Source organism: Tenrec ecaudatus, chromosome 3 (genome assembly GCF_050624435.1).
Source record: "Tenrec ecaudatus isolate mTenEca1 chromosome 3, mTenEca1.hap1, whole genome shotgun sequence".
NCBI lineage: Eukaryota > Metazoa > Chordata > Mammalia > Afrosoricida > Tenrecidae > Tenrec > Tenrec ecaudatus.
Window position 1 is genome coordinate 102,560,793 of NC_134532.1, and position 19,324 is coordinate 102,580,116.

Sequence of the window (19,324 nt, forward strand, 5' to 3'; positions counted from 1 at the left end):
GAAAAAAATAATAATTTATAAATTATAAAGGGTTCATGAGGGACAGAGGAGAGGCGGGGTGGGGGTGGGGTGGAAATGAGCTGATACCAAGGGCTCAAGTAGAAAGAAAATGTTTTGAAAATGATGATAACAACATACCTACAAATGTGTCTGACACAATGGATGCATGTATGGATTGTGATAAGAGCTGCATGAGTACCCCCAAAAATGATTTTTAAAGTAATTTAAAAATTTTATCTTCTACAAATGAATAAATGCATTCAAAGTCCATGAACAGAGTCATTGCCCAAACCATGTTCTGTCTCAAGTAGGTTCCCTTAATTTTTCTATATAATAAAAGAATTCTCCAAACCATCATCCCCTTTAATCCTCTCTAGCAGGCCGTCATCTTCAGACCCTCATCTATATTTCCCTGGCCTGGGACGGCGGATGTTTTCATTTCTGGTGGGCTTTCTGGCTCCTCTTGTTTTCTTTGCGTGAAGGAGTCTTTTCCTTTGATGCCTTCCTCTAAGTGTAGGGCGGCCTTCCTTTCTCTTCCACTGGACTTGGCCTCACTGTTGCCTTTAGCCTGGGTTTACATATATCCTTTCTCTTAGGTTTGGACTTATAACCATCTTTTGGTATTTATTTTTCAAATTGCCATTGTCACTGTCATCATCTATGTCCAATAGCAAGTCTTCATCACTGCCAGAATCTTGTTCTTGCAATGATGCCTCTTCTTCTTCCTTACTGCCCACATCCTCCATGAAGCACCTCTTTCTACTTAGACACCCCGTTAGGTGTTGCCTGCTGTTGTTAGTGCACATTGTTATGATCCGTTTCATCTTGACTACCCTCGCCAGGTGATGTAATGGTTATCAGTGGCCTAGAAAGGGCATGATCAGTCATTGGAAATCACCAGCAGCTCCGCAGGAGAAAGACTAGGCTGTCTACTCTCCCAAACAGTTACAGTCTCAGAACCCCACAAGGTCATGTTGTGTCAGCATTGACTCCATGGCACCTAACTAGTTTTTGTTTTACTTGTTTTCACTGTGTACAGTGAGCGTCATCCTTCTTGGCCTTCACATTTGTATCTTTGTAGTCCTCACTCCCTGCCTTAGAATTGCTCTAGATTGCCTCGTATTTTTAGCTTCTTGGGGAGTCGATTGCATTTTCTTAGCTGGAGGACTGGGGTCTCATCTATAATTGTCATCAGGATCATCAGAATCCTGAACCGGTGAATAATAAATGGCCTTCCTACATGTTCGCTGTGGAAACAGCACCAAGTTGAGAAGCCAAAGACCAGAAACACCCTTTCCCTCACCAACCTGCAGCCGGGGATGCGTCTCATTTCACTACCTTTACCTTTTTGTTCTCTCAGTAGTGTTTGACACATTTGATTATTTCTTGTTAAATTATTTTATTCTTATGGCTCCCGAGGTATAAGCCTTTTATCCTACAATGTTACTGTACTCAGGCTTGCTTCTTGGGTCACTTAGACTCTGCACAAGAAGTTATCCCAGAAACCAATATCCGTGTCCCTTTCTTCCTAAATCACACTGGCTGAATATTCCCATCCTCTTCTATGTCATTATGTAATAATATCTTTACTGATAATTTTCAAAGCAATTCATGTGACTCACATCTCTCCTATGCTTTTTTTTTGTTTTTTTACATTTTTTTAAATTCACATATCTTGATTGACCCATTTAAGTGACTGATGAGCATCTCAAAATAAACTTTTCCCTTCATTATAAAATAAAGTCACAAAAGCATACCAAAATGCAAAAATGTGTCACTTTACATTTCCTAATTATTACACGTTGTATTTGACCTGGGACAAGCTCCATGCTTAACTTCTCTCTCTCTCTCATTCCAGATCCAATACATTAGCAGATGCCCTGTGAAATACATCCTGCTGCAGATCATATTTCAGTTATTCCTTGTTATTCCCTCTTGCAGCAGCAGCATGTCCATCTGCATTACATTTGTTATCGTTATTCTCTCATTCATTTCCCTATGCCATCCTTATCCACTCTCCAAATACTACTCTCTTTGTTTATAACGTGAATGCATATTCCTGACTCAGAATCAATACCATCGCTGTGCCTTTTTCTGAGAATGAGATAGGTGTCGTATACATGGCTCCCGACACCGCCTAAAATATCACAACCCAGTTTCGTTAAGTCCATTATGACTCTATAGTGATTGGCTTCCTCCACACAACTGAATAAAAATATCATCTCTCTTATCAGTTTAGAGTCCCTTATTTCTTCTTCTTGCTATTAGTACTTTTAAAATATATATTGTCTTTCTATTTTTTCCCTAAAGATGTATATGAAACATGAGAACAGGAACTTAACAATATATCTCTGATAGTCCCAGAATATAAACAAAATTTGAACACAAGAGTATATACTTTATTATAAATTAATAAGTACAAATATGACCCTGTGGCTATATGTAGGAAAGAAGAGGAAAGTTTAGGAAATGAATCCATTTAAGCAGGAATAATGTGAAGTTGGGACAGAATAACAGAAGGAGCATGGTTGATATAAAATTCTATACAATTTACTTGATTGCAGAGCGAAATAATACAGGGGAGAAAAAGGAGAAAAAATTATAACAACCTGTTGTAACAACTGAAGAGCTTATTTGGGCCCAGCATAATATTTCGGCACTAGACTCTGAATTTTGCAACACAGTGGGTAATAGTGTTATGAACAGAAATTTCTTGGGAATGGTGCATTCACACAAGTTCTGTGAATCTAAAAAGATGTAACAAGTATATTTTTAGGGCCACTGGTCTCTAACATAACGGTGATTTTATAAAAATAATACAAACAACTCCTAATATTGCAAGCACTACTTGCCAGCTATATAATTAAAAGGAGAAATGATATATGTATTTTACAAACATATCCAATTCCGACATGGATTGTTCTAAGTTCAAAGTCAAATATACTCTGTGAAGTCAGTAAGTATTTATATAGTTAATGTTTGAAACATTGTCTCTCTACTGTTGTCTAAAATCGATCTATGCTCTTAATACTTCATAGAGTGATTGTGAAAATATGTCATGGTTATATATGTACATCACGTTTTTAAGTCATTGTATTTGATGATTAATAAGATAAATTTAATTATCCTACTACTTATATATGCACAATATATCTATGTCAAATATTGTTTACACTAAAATATTATTTTTTCTATAAACTGTACCAATAGATTAAAAATCTCCTATATTTAACCCTTGACTTTTTTTATAATTTGGAGAAAACATGTCAACAGATTAAAACATGGTAATAAACTATAATAATTCTAAGTAACTTTCTGAGGTGATATTCTCTTATATGGACACTTTGCTGTTGATTGGTCAAAATATGATTTCGTATTCAGCTATGCTAAATAATTGAAGCAGCTTTGTACAATTATGAACAAGCAGGCTGTACATAATTACATTGCATGAATGTATTATGGGTTTAGATATTTCTAGTAGGATGTGGTTTTGATTGATTTAATTCTCATGGAATTAGGGTGTGTAAGTCTACTTGGAAATAGTCTTTGGCCTGCTTAACCAGCAGCAGATGTACTATTTGCATAAGTAAGATGTTTTTGTGGGACTTTATTTTTGGCTGCCTTTAGATTTATGATACCAATTCATTTTTTTGCACAGATGGAAGAAAACCTGATGATGTGAAAAGAGGAGTTAATTTATTTCCTTTAAAAAATGTTACAACTCTTCTGATTTAAATTTGCATATATGTGAGTGTAATTATTTCATTCACAGATGTATATGAAACAACAGATAGTCACTTCATGATCTCCTCCATTTTAGCAACTGAAATTGAGGCAAATAGAGAAATAATGAGTTCTATTAACATGTAAATGTATTAATTATCATTTGAAGGGGAAAATAATATAGAATTCTATATGGATTAGCAAGTAGAAGATAATGGACATTTTGCCAAAAATGCAAGTGGTTTCAAAAAGTTTGTGGAAAAATTGATTTTAAAATAATGTATTAATATTTAAATGTTATGCTTAATATTAAAACAGTGAATAAGCTGTGTGTCTGAAAATGTATGAGGGTAAAAACAGTATAGCTGCAAAATTATAGAAACCTTTATCAAACAAGATCATCAAAATATGAAGCTACTGTGTCTTGACATATCTCCAACTAGGTCCCTGCAATTCTGCAGCAATGTTTCCATCTCTCTAATCCTTCCCTGGGGAATTCTGTGCTTTTTAAAATTTAGATCAAGTCAAATTGGAAGTTTGTTGTACCAAAAGCACTTCAAAATCTTTGAGTCTGGAGAACAGAAAGACGTCTGGAAGGACAAGATGACGGCTATAGAGTAAATGGAATAATATTTTACAAATGAAATTCTCATAGGAGAGTCCTTACTACCTTTGAAGAATGAATAGGTACAAACTCATGTTCAAAATAAAAAACCAAACTCACTGTTATGAATAGATTCCAATGCATTCTCAGAGACCACTATGCCCTGTGGGTTTCTGAGACTTTCATTTTGCGGGGAGTAGAAAGCCCCATCTTTCTCTGTTCAGGTGGCTGCCAGTTTTACACTCCTGATCTTGCATTTAGCAACTAAAATCAAAGAAAAATTATCTTCAGATCTTGCTAGTCATTTTATTACCAACATAGTTTTATTAAAACTTCTCAAAATAATTTCCCATATTTGTTTGCTGGCCATCAAAAAAAATCTATCAAGATCATGCCTCTGGAATCATCATCATCATCATCATCATCATCATCATCATCATGACATTCATCTGTTACTTTGTCATGTCTTTCATGTGATTGTGGAAGTGTAAGCTATGCCACTGGCACTTGAAATACCAACAGCCTCATCAAGATTGAATAGGTTTCATTGGAACATCCAGACTAAGAAATAGGCTAAGAAGTAGAAATAGGTAGTCCACATGTGATGGAATAGTTGCTGAAAACCTAATGAAAAGCAGAATGGCATTGTCTTATATAGAGGCAGAGGATGAACCTCATAGGTTGATATAGCTCAAAATATGACTGGGAAGAGCAGCTTCCTCAAATTAGAGTTTAACTAATTGATATGGGTGGAATTATGGTTTGGTGATGGAGCATGACTCACAATGAGTGTAAATGCTTGTAAGTATACCACTATTAGAAGGAAGTATGAAATCTTAGAAATTGTCATAAAAATGAAACTTAAAAAAATGAAACTGATAAAGTTCTTTATCCTAAGTATTGCTGTTTATATTGTTGCTAGGTGCCATCAAGTCAGTTCTGACTCACAGTGACCCTACGTACAACAGAATGAAACATTGCCTGGCTCTGAGTCACCCTCACAATCATGCTTACATCTGAGGCCATCAGTGTAACCTCTGTGTAAATCCATCCTCCTGAAGGTCTTCCTCTTTCTGCTGCCCCACTGATTTACAGAGAATTATGTCCTTCCCCTGGTACTGCTTTCTCCTGACAGCATGTCCAAATACATGAGAAAATTCTGACCATTCTTGCTTCTAAAGAGCATCATGTACTTCTACCAAGACAAATTTGTTTGTTCACTTGGCTGTTAATGGTACTTTGCCAGCACCCTAATTCAAATCAACTTATTCAGTCTCCTCTATTCAATGTCAAACTTTAAAAGGCATCTGGCGCTACTGAAACTATCATGGCTTGGGTCAGGTGCACCTTAGTCCTCACGGTAATATCAGTGCTTTTCAACCATTTAAAAGATTCTTGTAAAACAAATAGAATAAATAAATAGATAGATAGATAGATAGACAGACAAACAAACAAATAAATAAAAGAGTCTTGTACTGCAGATTTTCCCAAAGGTAAAAATCTTTGGGTCTTTTGACTGCTGCTACCAGGAGAACTAATTGTGGATCCAAGCAAGATAAAATCCTTGTAACTTCTCTACGAGTTGTAAAGACACTTGTTTTCTTTAGATTGAGTTATGATCTGTACTGAGGGCTGCAATCCTTGATCTTCAGCAAATGCTTCAAGTCCTCCTTACTTTCAGGACATGAGGTTGTGTTATTCCCAGCCTAGGAAATCATACAATTTTATGATTAAATATGGCCAGTGCTAGTCCAATGCAGTACATGAATGCCCGGGAAATCAATCTTTGTGAGTTCCATTTCATTTTTAACTATCCTAAATTTTAATTATCCTAAATTCATATTGCACACATTCCAGTTTCCAATCACTATCCGATGTTTGTGGCTGTTTCTTCTTATAGTTAGTTAGTCATGCTCAGGCAATAAATGTGGATCCTCCCTCCCACAGGCTTACTGACTCATGTCACGGTGACCCCACTCTGAGAAATCAGCTCTTCCTCTGTCACACGTTGAGTGCTTTCTGACCCTAGCGTCCCATCATCAGGCACTATGTCTGACAAGGTTCTGTTTCAATCCATTCGGCCTTCCTTCAGTATTTCACAATGTTTTGCAGCTATGCATAAGGTTTGCAGCACCCCCTCTCTCTGACATGAGAGGCTGTTTTTTTTTCTTTTTGGTATTTTAAAATTTTATTTATTTGTTATTATTTTTATTTTGGGGGCTGAGGACTTTTCATTGTCGATTCTTAGCTTGGGTACTCTGCTGAAATCAGTTCTCTTAGGGGTGCAGGGCCTGCTAACATTTGAAAGACCCATGACAGAGCACCCACCATCACAGCACACACACCACCACAATACAGCCAACTGACAGGCAAGGGGTAGAGTCTCCCCTTAGGTTTTATATGAGACTTTTTTTGTTTGGTTTTTTAATGTAAAAGGTTGTTACTCCTATTTAACCCACTCACAGAAATGTAATCACCTTTTCTGAAGCACACATCTCTCTCCATCTTGAGTTGACTTTCAAGTAGATTTGCTTATCATTCTTGTCTGTTCTTTTGGGGTGACCTTGGCACAAAGTTTAATGGCAACAACTGAACGGTCTTTTCCCTCTTCCCTCATCTTGGAAAACGTACTCCTGTTGAAGCGAGGTCTCCTCTGTCAAAGAGGGGTTTAAAAAACATTTTTTTTATGATTCACAACAACTTAACCCTTTGAGGTGACTCCTCAACCTTTAATATAACTGGCAAGCCATAACCCTGGGAAGCACATGACACAATCTTGCTTTTGGAAAAAAAGAGGTCTTTGAAATACTGACTGATGACGATCAAAGAATATAGACCAAAATATGGATTATACCTCAACATAAAGAAAACAAAGGTTATCACCACTGAGGTGAAATCATCATCATACATAATAAATGGAGAAAAGATTAAAGTAATAAAAGAATCCAACTCCTTAGGAAGCATCTTTAGTAATGACACATCAGACAAAGACTTTATTACTAAAATCAACAATATTTTGCAAGCTTACAATAAGAGAAACATTAATTTCCCATTGAGGAGGAGGGCAAAGGACTTGAACAGAAGTTTCACAGAGTCTGAAATCCAAATGGCCAATAAACATATAAGAAAATGTTCCCAAGTATTAGCCATAAGAGAAATGCAAATCAAAACAATTATGAGATATCACCTAATGCCCTCAAAGATAGCCCAGTTCAAAAAATCAGAAACAACAAGTTTTGCAAGGGCTGTGGTGACATAAGAACTCTCATCCACTGCTGGTGGACCTGTAGGTATGTACAGCCACTATGGAAATTGATTTGGTGATTTCTCAAACAGATAGGAATTGAGTTTCCATACAACCCAGCAATCCCACTATGGGGCATATGCCCAGAAGAGGCAATAAACCAACCATGGCCAGGCATCTGTGCTCCAATGTTCATCATGGCACAGTTCACAATCGCAAGGAGTTGGGAACAACCCAAATTTCCATCAAAAATGAATGTATTAAAAATATGTGGTACATGCATACAATGGAGTACTAAGCATTACTAAAAAGCAGTGATGAACGCATGAAGCATATTGCCACATGGGAAGACCTGGAGGAAATTTTGCTAAGTAAGCCAAGCACAAAGGGACAAGTATAACATGAGTCTGCTGAGGTACGTTCATATATATATATATATCAGAAAGGTAAAAAGGTAAATGCAAAAGGGGAAGAGAGGGAAAGCTACTGTATCAAAACACTCAAGGGGTGAGGTCCAGGTAGTATGGCAGGGGCCAGACCAAATCCTGGGGTACATATGGTAGAGGGGGTAGAGGGAGGAAAGGGGAAAGAAAAAAATTGTGTGTGATGGGGGAATAGGGCACTGACTCACCCAAGGGAAGGGTATTGTTTGTGTCTCCACACAAAAAGAGGGACCAGATATAAAGCCAGTGCCAGACGAATGCAGTGTGCCGGCAAGGAGTGGGGAGCCAGTAGAGGGGCCTGAGAGCTCGGTCCCCATACCAGCTATGTGGACAACTGCCTCTCCCCCTAGAAGAATTTACTTTAGAGGATAGCACTGAAGCTACAGCTCTGGGAGAGGGACTTCTCTGATCAGAGCACATGGGAGCAAATGAATGGGGAGGGAGAGGGAGTAGAGCACATCCTCGCCCATCAGGCCTGGAGGATGATAGCCCCCTCTGAACAGTCTATGTGCAGAGTGGACAATATGGCTGATCCCACTAGGAGACACGCCATCCCTTGATGGCCCAAGACCCTAAGTGGGGCAACACTGGAGACACAGTGGCAGGACTGGCCCAAGCTGACCCGGTGACACCAAGACAAACCACTAAAAGCAAGCAACAGAGCTAGTGTGGGTGCAAAACAGGGAGCCCCTGAGGGAATACAAAGGATAGACTCAGAGGCCAGATCATGGTACCTCATTGGACCTAACTGAAAGACAGGCCTAGAGATAAAAAATCAAACATTGATATATTTACAGGTTTTTCTTCCTTTAACTTTTTTTTCTTTTTTCCCCTCCCTCCCCGCTCCCTGCTCCCCGCAACCTCATGAACCCTTGATGATTTATAGATTATTATTTTGTCAAATCTTGCCCTATCCGGCGTCTCCCTTCACTCACTTCTCTGTTGTCTGTCCCCCAGGGAGAAAGTCACATGTAGATCCTTGTAATCAGTTCCCCCTCTCCAAACCACTCACCCTTTACCCTCCCAGTATCACCCCTCACATCCCTGATCCTGATGGTATCATCCACCCTGGATTCCCTGTGCCTCCAGCTCCTATATGCACCAGTGTACAACCTCTGCTCTTTCCAGACTTGCAAGGTAGAATTCAGATCATGGTAGTTGGGGTGAGGAAGCATCCAGGATCTGGGGGGAAAGCTGAATTCTTCATCAGAGCTACATCGCACCCGGACTGACTCATCTCCTCCCCTAGACCCCTCTGTGAGGGGATCTCCAGTGGCCAACGAATGGGCTTTGGGTCTCCACTCTGCACTTCCCCCTTCATTCACTATGGTATTTATTTTTGATGATGCCTTATACCTGATCCCTTTGGCACCTCATGATCACACAGGCTGGTGTGCTTCTTCCATGTGGGTTTTGTTGCTTCTGAGCTAGATAGCCGCTTGTTCACCTTCAAGCCTTTAAGACCCCAGACACTATCTCTTTTGATAGCCGGGCACCATCAGCTTTCTTCGCCACATTTGCTGCTTATGCACCCGTTTGTCCTCGGGGATCATATCATGGAGGTGTGCAGCCAATGATATGATTTTTTGTTCTTTGATGTCTGATAACTGATCCCTTCGGGGCCACGTGATCACACAGGCTGGTGTGTTCTTCCATGGGGGCTTTGTTGCTTCTGAGCTACATGGCCACTTGTTTATCTTCAAGCCTTTAAGACCCCAGACACTGTCTCTGTTGATAGCAGGACACCATCAGCTTTCTTCACCACATTTACTTGTTTACCCTCTTTGGCTTCAGCAGTTGTGTCAGGAGGGTGAACATCATAGAGTGCCAATTTAATAGAAGAAAGTATACATGCATTGATGGGGTGCTTGAGTGGAGGCCCAAGGTCCTTCTGCCACCTTAATACTAAACCTATAAATATAGACACATAGATCTATTTCCCCATCTTCATATATATATTTGCATGTACATGTCTTTGTCTAGACCTTTATAAATGCCCTTTTACTCCTAGCTCTTTCCTCCATCTCCCTTGATTTTCTTCCTGCCCCACTACCATGCTCCATCCCCACCTGGGTTACAGCTATACCTCTTCTTTAAGTAACCTTACCCTTGATCATTCCCTACCAGGCCTGCCACGCCCCCCTCACCACCAATTTGGGTCCCATGTTGTTCCCTTGTCCCTGGGTTTGTTAACAACACTTCCTTACCCACCCCCACCTCCTCCTATCCCAAGTCCCCCCGGAACTGTCGGTCCCATTGTTCTTCCTCCAGATAGTTCATTCAGCCTGTCTTACTTAGACAGAGCTAATTTTTTCTTTCAATTAATGTATTCTTCTATGGGAAATTGGTTCCTTTTTTGTTGTCATCGCTGTTGTCACTCATCATGTGTCTTGCTATGGCTTGATTTTTGGTGTATATTATTATCTCTACAGACCTATCTAGATAAGATAGACTGGATTAATAGTCTGGAGGAGAAAACAATGGGACTAATGGTTTCATGGGTACACTGGAGAGGGGGAGGCGGGGGACAAGAGGTGGTGCTGACCAACCCAGGGACAGGGGATTAACAAGTGATCCAAAATCAGTGGCAAGGAGGGTGTGAGAGGCCTTGTAAAGATTTAGCAAGGGTAATGTAACCGAGAGAAATTACTGAAACCCAAATGAAGGCTGAGCATGATAGTGGGACAAGAGGAAAGTAAAAGAAAATAGAAGAAAGTACTAGGCGACAAAGGGTATTTATAGTTGTCTAAAGATTGGAATGTCCATATATAAATATATTTATATAAGAGTGTGTGGAAACAGATCTATGTGTATATATTTATAGGTTTAGTATTAAGGTAGCAGATGGACATTGGGTCTCCACTCAAGCACTTAATGCAAGAACACGTCGTTCTATTAAATTGGCATTCAAGGATGCATGCTTTCCAGACTTGATTGCTGAAGAAAAATGTGTGCATAAGCAAATCTGGTGAAGAAAGCTGATGGTGCCCACCTATCAAAAGATATAGCGTCCGGGGTATTAAAAGCTTGCAGATAAACAAGCCGCCATTTAGCTGAGAAATATCAAAGCCTACATGGAAGAAGCACACCAGCTTGTCTGACCACAGGTGTATAAGGGACCAGTTATCAGACATCAAAGAACTAAAGATCATATAAGTGGGTGCCCACCTTCCTGATATGATTACAGAAGATAATCATGTACATAACCAAATGTGGTGAAGAAAGCTGATGGTGCACGGCTATCAAAAGATATAGTGTCTGGGGTATTAAAGGCTTGAAGATATACAACTGGCCATCTAGTTCAGAAGCAACAAAACCCGCATGGAAGTAGCACACCAGCCTATGTGACCATGAGCTGTTGAAGGGGTCAGGTATCGAGCATCACAAAACAGAAAATCATATCATTGTAAATGTGAGTGAGTGCAGAGTAGAAACTTAAAGCCCATTGGTAGGCAACTGGACACCCCCTCACTGAAGGGTTGTGGGGAAGAGATGAGCCAGTCAGGGTGCAGGGTAGCAACGATGAAACATAACTTTCCTCTAATTCTTAAATGCTTCCTCCACCCACTATCATGATCCCGAATCTACCTTACAAATTTGGCTGGACCAGAGGATGTACATAGGTACAGAGAGCATCTGGAAACACAGGGAATCCAGGACAGATGACTCCTCCAGGAGCAGTGGTGAAAGGGGAGATGCATGGAGGGTGGAGAGAATTTGGGGGACAAAGGGGGAACTAATTACAAGAATCTACGTGTAGCCTCCTCCTTGGGGGGTGGGCAGCAGATAAGAGGGCAGGGGGAGATGTCAGACAGTGTAACATATGAAAAAATAATAATAATTTATGAATTATGAAGGGTTCATGAAGTAGGGGGTGGGGAGGGAGGGAGAAAATGAGCAGCCAATATTAAGCCAATATTAAGGGCTCAAGTGGAAGCCAAAATTGTGAGAATGATGATGGCAACAAATGTACATATGTGCTTGACCCAATGGATGTTTGGATTGTGGTAAGAATTGTATGAGCCCCAAATAAAATGATTTTTTTTTAAATTGATTGATACAGTGATGGAAATGATGGGCTCTTAGGATATATATTAATTTTTACATAACAATTGTATGTATGGAGTATGAGAGGGCAGCATTTGCTTTGTTATACATATGGTCACTGTGTATTAGCACTAATTTAAGGGCTCCTGACAAACTATAGTATATGTATTTGCATGTGCATGTACATGCAAACATATATGTTTGGGTGAGTACAGCAAAACATGAAAAGGATGAGACCTTCAGTGACATGGATCACTATAGTGCCAGCAACAAAGGTCTCAAGTACAGTAACAGTTGTGAGAATGGCACAGGACCTACCTTTACATGTGCATCCACATATATATGAGAGTATTGCCAGAAGTTCGTAACAATTAAATTGAAAAAGTTCTATGGACGTTTTAAAGCTCTGCTTATATGCCATCAATGTGAATGAATTGTGACTCACAGTTACTTCCTGTGTGTCAGAGGAGAACTCTACTGCACAAGGTGCTCAACTGCTTTCTTTTTGGAGGTATATTACCAGAACTTTCCTAATATAGAATTTCTGGGTCATCAGAAGTTAAATGGGTTTAAATCAAATATTAATACTAGGACTTTGTTTCTATGGAAGATAGATGATAGCTGCTATGAAGATAGGTGATAGATGTATCTTGGTATGTAGATATATATTAATTTGTAGGTTTCATACTTTTATACCACAGGTAACAAAGGGGACAAAAGGCAAGACATGTTTCTTTGTGTGCTGTCTGATAATCACTATTAAAAGGGAATATTTGATCCTCCCCTTGTCATTTTATAAAATGTAATATTCTTTAAGTTTTTACAATACAGTCCTTATTATTTTAAAGGAGCCCTGTTGATGTAGTGTTCATGAATTGGTCTGCTAACCACATGTTCCGCAGTCTGAAATCACCAGCCAATTTAAAAGAGAAAGATGGGACTTTCTACTTCCTTAAAGAGGTACCATCTCAGACATTCCAAAGGGCAGTTCTATCCTACCCTGAAGGGTCTCTCTGTATTAGAGTAGACTCATTGGCAGTGAGTTTGATTTTGGTTATATTATTTTATAGCTTATATTTTCATTTTCAGAGATGAATGTATACATATGTGTACAGATTAAAGCTATATAATAGGGTATAAATTAATTATTTTTTTCATTTTTTCATTTTTACAAAGTGAAATTATATTTCTTATGAAACATGAAAATAGTTATGTTCCTTTTATATTACTGTTATTGTGAGGTTTTTTCTATATAAGAAAATCAATTAATGCCAAAATAAAATATTTTCTCATATTTGATTTTATGTGCATGATTATCTGCTTCATGACTGCAATTACATGGTTATTTATTAATTTTGTATATTATGAATGTCAAATAGCCTGCATTAGTTTACCTGTATTTAAGTTGAGTGAAATATGCTATCCTCAAATATTAAAGTTGTATAAATAGTTTCTGTGAAAGGTCAGTGGGTTAGTCTGGGTAGACTAGAAAAATAAAATTCATAGATGCTCATATTTAATAAGCAAGAGTTTTATATAAAGTGTAAGTTTACATTAAGAAAACATTCCAACCCAGTGCTGTCCAAGCCCTTAAGTCCGACATTAACCCATATGTCCCACACCGATCTACAAAGTCCTTCTCAGTCTCACAAAACACACGCAATGACACCGACTGCAGGAGGAAAGCAGAATCAGTGAGTGTGTAAGCATCTCAGCACAGGCAGGTGTCTCCACACCGCTGCTCCAGCATCCAGGGCTGCATCGGGGTAGGTCCATGGGCTTCTCAGGGATGTCTTGCAGGAAATGAGCCTTGCCAGCTGAAGCTGGGAACTGGCTAAGGTAGCCACACACTGACTAGTCTGATCATCAGAAAACAAGGGACAAGACAGAGGAGACTCACCGAGCCTTCAACTAATCCCACATGTGTTCATTCACCAGGTTGGCACAACAAACCTTAATTATCACAATGAGTGAAAAATAAAACTTTTACCACACCATCATAGTACATGATCTTTTTGTGCAGGTTGGTAACAATTGAATATTATCTAATTAAAAAATATAAATATGATGCAATTAAGTAAGCACACATTTAATTTTAGGGCATGTTTTGAGCTCCACCCAATGCATATGGGAAGAAATTCAGAACAAATAAGTATACTTTGCATCATGATTCTATTTGCTAATAGTAGCAGATATTGAAGATTTATTAATCACATCTTTTTTCAAAATTATTTGTCCATATATTCCTGCAGATAAAACATTAACATTTATTGATTGCGCAAGTCTGCTAATCCCACTATTGTCACAAATAAAATTTATTTGATTGTCATGTTTCTGATTTATACAATCCAAATTTTTCACTTCCATCAGTTCTACTGTTCTCAGATGAATAAAATTGTTCTAAGATGAATAAAATAAAGTCTATCATGCACTGTAATTTCTTCCACAGAATGCTCCCCAAACACTCCTGCTTAGCACTTGTCCTGTATACACTGGTCTTATATACCCTGGTCCCATACCCCAAGAACGTCCATTTATAGTTATCCTAATTCCCAATGGCCTTTTATAAACCAATTCTCCAATGCCATTGGATTATAACTATTACCCTCAACTGTATTCTTTAAATTTCCTAGACACGCAGTTTTACTGAGTTCTTTAGTTCAGGTCTCAATGTCATTTATTCTTCTCTTTTTACACCTCATGTATATGTGTACACACACATATATACATGCATGTGCATGTAAAAAGTTATTTTCCTGAGTAAACAATAAATTTACATATAAATGAAAATTTTAAAGTAATGCACATTTTTGCATTCAAAATACACACTTCAGTTCACACTTTCATTGGAACATAAAGTTGTGACAGAAATAGAAAATTTGAGAGTTCTCTCAAGAATACCCATTCACTTATTAGCTAATTAATTTAAAAAACACTAAATGACTATTCAGTTTCAGGTAGCTTCTAGGGCTATAGAGATAAAAACTAATTTCGTTTTAATTAGATTTAGTCTAATGGAGATTAATATATGAAAAGAGAATTATTTTTTAAGTGATTTCATTGGGGGCTCATACAACTCTTATCACAATCCATACATACATCGATTTTGTCAAGCACATTTGTTAATTCATTGCAATACTTGCTCTCCACTTAAGCCCTAGGTCTCAGCTCATTTTCTACTTCCCTCCTCACTCCCCCTTCCCTCATGAATCCTTGATAATTTATAAATTATTATTATTTTGTCATGTCTTACATTCCCCTTCACCCACTTTTCTGTTGTCCATTCCCAAAGCGGGAGGTTATATGTAGCTCCTTGTAATTGATTCCCCTGTTCTACCAAAACTTCCCTCCATCCTCTGCTATTGCCACTCTCACCACTGGTCCTGAAGGGATCATCTCTTCTGTATTCCTTGTGTTTCCAGTTTCTGTCTGTACCAGTGTACATCCTCCTGTCCTGCCGGCTTTGTAAGGCAGAATTGGAATCATGATAGGGAGAGGGGAGGAAGCATTTAAGAACTAGAGGAAAGTTGTATGTTTCATTGTTGCTACACTGCACCCTGAATGGCTCATCACCTCCCCAAGACACATCTGTAAGTGGATGTCCACTTGCCTACAGATGGGCTTTGGGTCTCCACTCTGCACTCACCCTCATTTACAATGATATGATATTTTGTTCTTTGATGTCTGAAACCTCATCCTTTCAACACCTCGTGGTCACACAGGCTGGTGTGCTTCTTCCATGTGGGCTTTGTTGCTTCTGAGCCTGATGGCCACTTTTTTACTTTCAAGCATTTAAGACCCCAGGTGCTATATCTTTTGAAACTTGGTATCATCAGTTTTATTCACCTCATTGCTTATGTACCCATTTGTCTTCAGCAATCGTGTCAAGATGGTGTGCATCATGGAATGCCAATTTAATAGAACAAAGTGTTCTTGCATTGATTAATACTTGAGTGGAAGACCAATGTCCATCTGCTGCCTTAGTACTAAACCTATAAATATATCACATAGATCTATTTCCTCATCATCCCATATAAATATACTTACATATATAAATGCTTGTATTTACACCTCTATAAATGCCCTTTTTGCCACCTGGGATATATGCCCATGTATAATGTGAACTCATGGAAACACTGACGCCAGACTTTTTTTATTTTCCAAAGTATTCAGAGTACAGTTTAGGGATCTTTTAATGTGCATATTGCTAAATTATTAGCCCTGGTGACATAGTGAGTACACAGAGGACTGCTAACCAGGTCAGCAGTTCAAAACCAAGTGTCACTTGACAAGACAAAGATGAGATGTTAGACCCTTGTAAAGAGCTACAGTCTCGGAAACCCACAGGTGCAGCCTATCCCATCCTATAGGTTGCTGTGCGGGGGAACTGACTTGATGGCAGTGTTTGGATTTTGATTTCTAAATATTGCTTTGGATTCATAAGATAATTCTGAATAATTCTTCAGTAATAATTATATCAACGCCTTTTAAAAATTGGTTATACTTTCAGTAAAGCATTTAAAAACACTCTTATGAAAGTTTATTAGAAAAGATAACAGGCAAACACAGGTCAGGATAAGAAAGCTTTATATTGTCAACAGAAGTCTCTCTCTGGCTCTCACACTCTCATATACATGGTCCCTTATCCTCGAGATAAAGGAAATTTTAAAATTAATTCTTCATGAATGTACAAACCAAGGAGTCCTGGTCACTTAGTGATTACATATGGGGCTGCGAACACAGAGGTGAGCAGGTGAAAACCACCAGGTGCTCAGCAGGAGAAAGAGGAGACTTTCTACTTCTTTCAAGAATGATGGTACTGGAGACCCGCAGGGGACTTCTACGCTGTTCCAAAGTGTCTCTGGGAGTCAGAATCCTATGGCACTACATTTGCCTTTTATGGTGTGCCCACAGAGACTATCAGCTTTTACTCAGATTATTCTTGTGTTAAATATTTTATACTTACAATTTCAGAATGTCTTTCCAACTATGTCTTACTCTGTATGAATATGAGGAATGATTTAATTAGACACATATTATTTAAATATAAGGACTAATTTAGGTCAAAGGGTTATGGAGATAAGTAGGAAATATTATAAAACATGTAACTTATGTATTGAGTCAATACCCATGTTATTTTTAAATATTAGTTCAAAAATATACTAATAGAACAACCAGAATATAGATATTGAGACTGTTTATGCATTGAGAATTATGTGACCGGTGTTTCTGAACATTGTGTGTGGAAACTGTAGAATGAGAGCTAAAGCCACTTTATAAATCTTCATAAAGAACACAGTAAAATAATATTTAAAATTATATATGTGTATTTAAAATATGTTTAAAATTTATAAAAAATGTATTATACTTAATTCATATTCATGTTACAATATTTTTAACATTTAGGTGTGGATTTCTGTGACCAAAGTTTTACTCAAATATCTGCATATAAGACACAAATTTATATAAATCGGTACTATTTTGCATCAATTCCATTTTTGGATCCCTATGGTATAGGACAATGATTACTTTTAAAGAATTTTATTTTGTGTTAAGTTCAAAATTACAGTATTTTTTATGATAAAGGTTATCATTAAAGTGAGGATCTTTTATGTTTATTAATGTACCAAGTTTGTTTATTTTCTTTTGATGGCATTGTAGAATAGTTAGTGTCCCCGAAAATCAAAAGCAAAACCAAATAAAGTGTACAGTTGATTATGTAAATGCCTCTATATTCACTAAGCTATCATTTGCTGTAATTTGAAGTATAAAAGTATAACAATGAATCAATATTTCCTATTCTTTTAAAGGAAAATAACATTACATTTAATTTAATCTGGTGTGTGATTTAATTTTTATCTTATTTGTATTTTAATAAGATTGAATAAGTGCGTAATTACCTGTTGCAAAAATGTTATGGATGAAATATTACATCAAAATAAATGTTTTTCACCTTGTAAAGATAGAAAAACAATTAATTATGCTACTCTTCATATATTTGGGACTATATTCCAGCTCTTTGAGTAACAAATAAATTAGCAGAATTTTGGATTTTCATTAATCCATGGTTGATTTTTTCTGGAAATTAAACAAAATCATTTCCTATGAATTTATAAAGACATTGATGCTAAAATGAAATATTTATTTAGAGCAAATGTAGTGTGAAGGTTACAGATAAAGTTCCATAGGGTTTAGTTTGCAGTTCTCCAACACAATTTGAATGAATACAGAAACATTAATAACAAAACATGATCACAAGGAAAGTGGACAAAAGCTCTCGTCTCTGATTTACAACTTATTGAGTATTTGAATTATAGTTTTATATACATTTTTCTTTCAATGAGTTCACTTTCCATAGCATATTTTCCACAATTAAGTTTGCCTTTTATATTGCTTATCAAAAACAATAAAAACTTCTCTGATGTTAATGTGATTTTTCTCTAAGTATCTGGATAGTTTCTATCCAAATATGAACATAAATATAAAGAGAAAATATTTCTTCATGCGTAATTTCATTAATTTTCACTTGATAAAATTTTCTAGTAATTATGATCTATATTTATAGTTGATCTAAATTTTCAAACCTTGAATAAGTCTGTATTAATCTGGAGAAACTCTAGTGGTGTAGTGGTCATGAGTTGAGCTGCTATCAGTAAGGAAAGCAGTTAAAAATCACCAGCTGCTCCATGTGAGAAAAATTGGGCTTTCTCTTCTCATCAAGAGTTACAGTAGGGAAACTCAATAAAGCAGTTCTACCCTAATTGATAAGGTCGCTATGAATTAGCATTGACTTCTTTGTTGTTTGTTTTGTTTTTCTGTTTTTGTTTGTGTATGTTAAATTGTACACATAAAGCACTTTTACCATATAGAAAACTATTGTGATATTTTGCATTACATATGTTCATTATTCTAACACAAATATATAAAATATAAATTATAATAGTGAGTGCATGTTTTTCTCTAGTGTTTGATATATATATATATATTAACATACATCATTATAAGAAAGACAATTCTTTAATTTTTTAATTAAAAGATCATTTTATTGGGGGTTCTTACATTTCTTATTACAATCCATACATTGTTTGCATCAGGCATATTTGTACATATGTTGACATCATTCTTTTCTAGATATTTACTTTCAATTGAGCCCTTGGTATCAGCTCCTCTTCTTCCCTTCCTCTCTACTTTCACCCTCTTGACCCCTTAATAGATTATAAATTATTATTTTCATATCTCACAGCAACTGTTGTCTGCTTCCCC

At 37.3% G+C, this 19,324-nt stretch overlaps 1 pseudogene; it reads right to left on the reverse strand.

The window, feature by feature from the left end:
• Nucleotides 1-373: 373 nt before the first annotated feature.
• Nucleotides 374-19,324, reverse strand: part of LOC142442315 (nuclear ubiquitous casein and cyclin-dependent kinase substrate 1 pseudogene) — a 54,317-nt pseudogene continuing 35,366 nt past the window's right edge.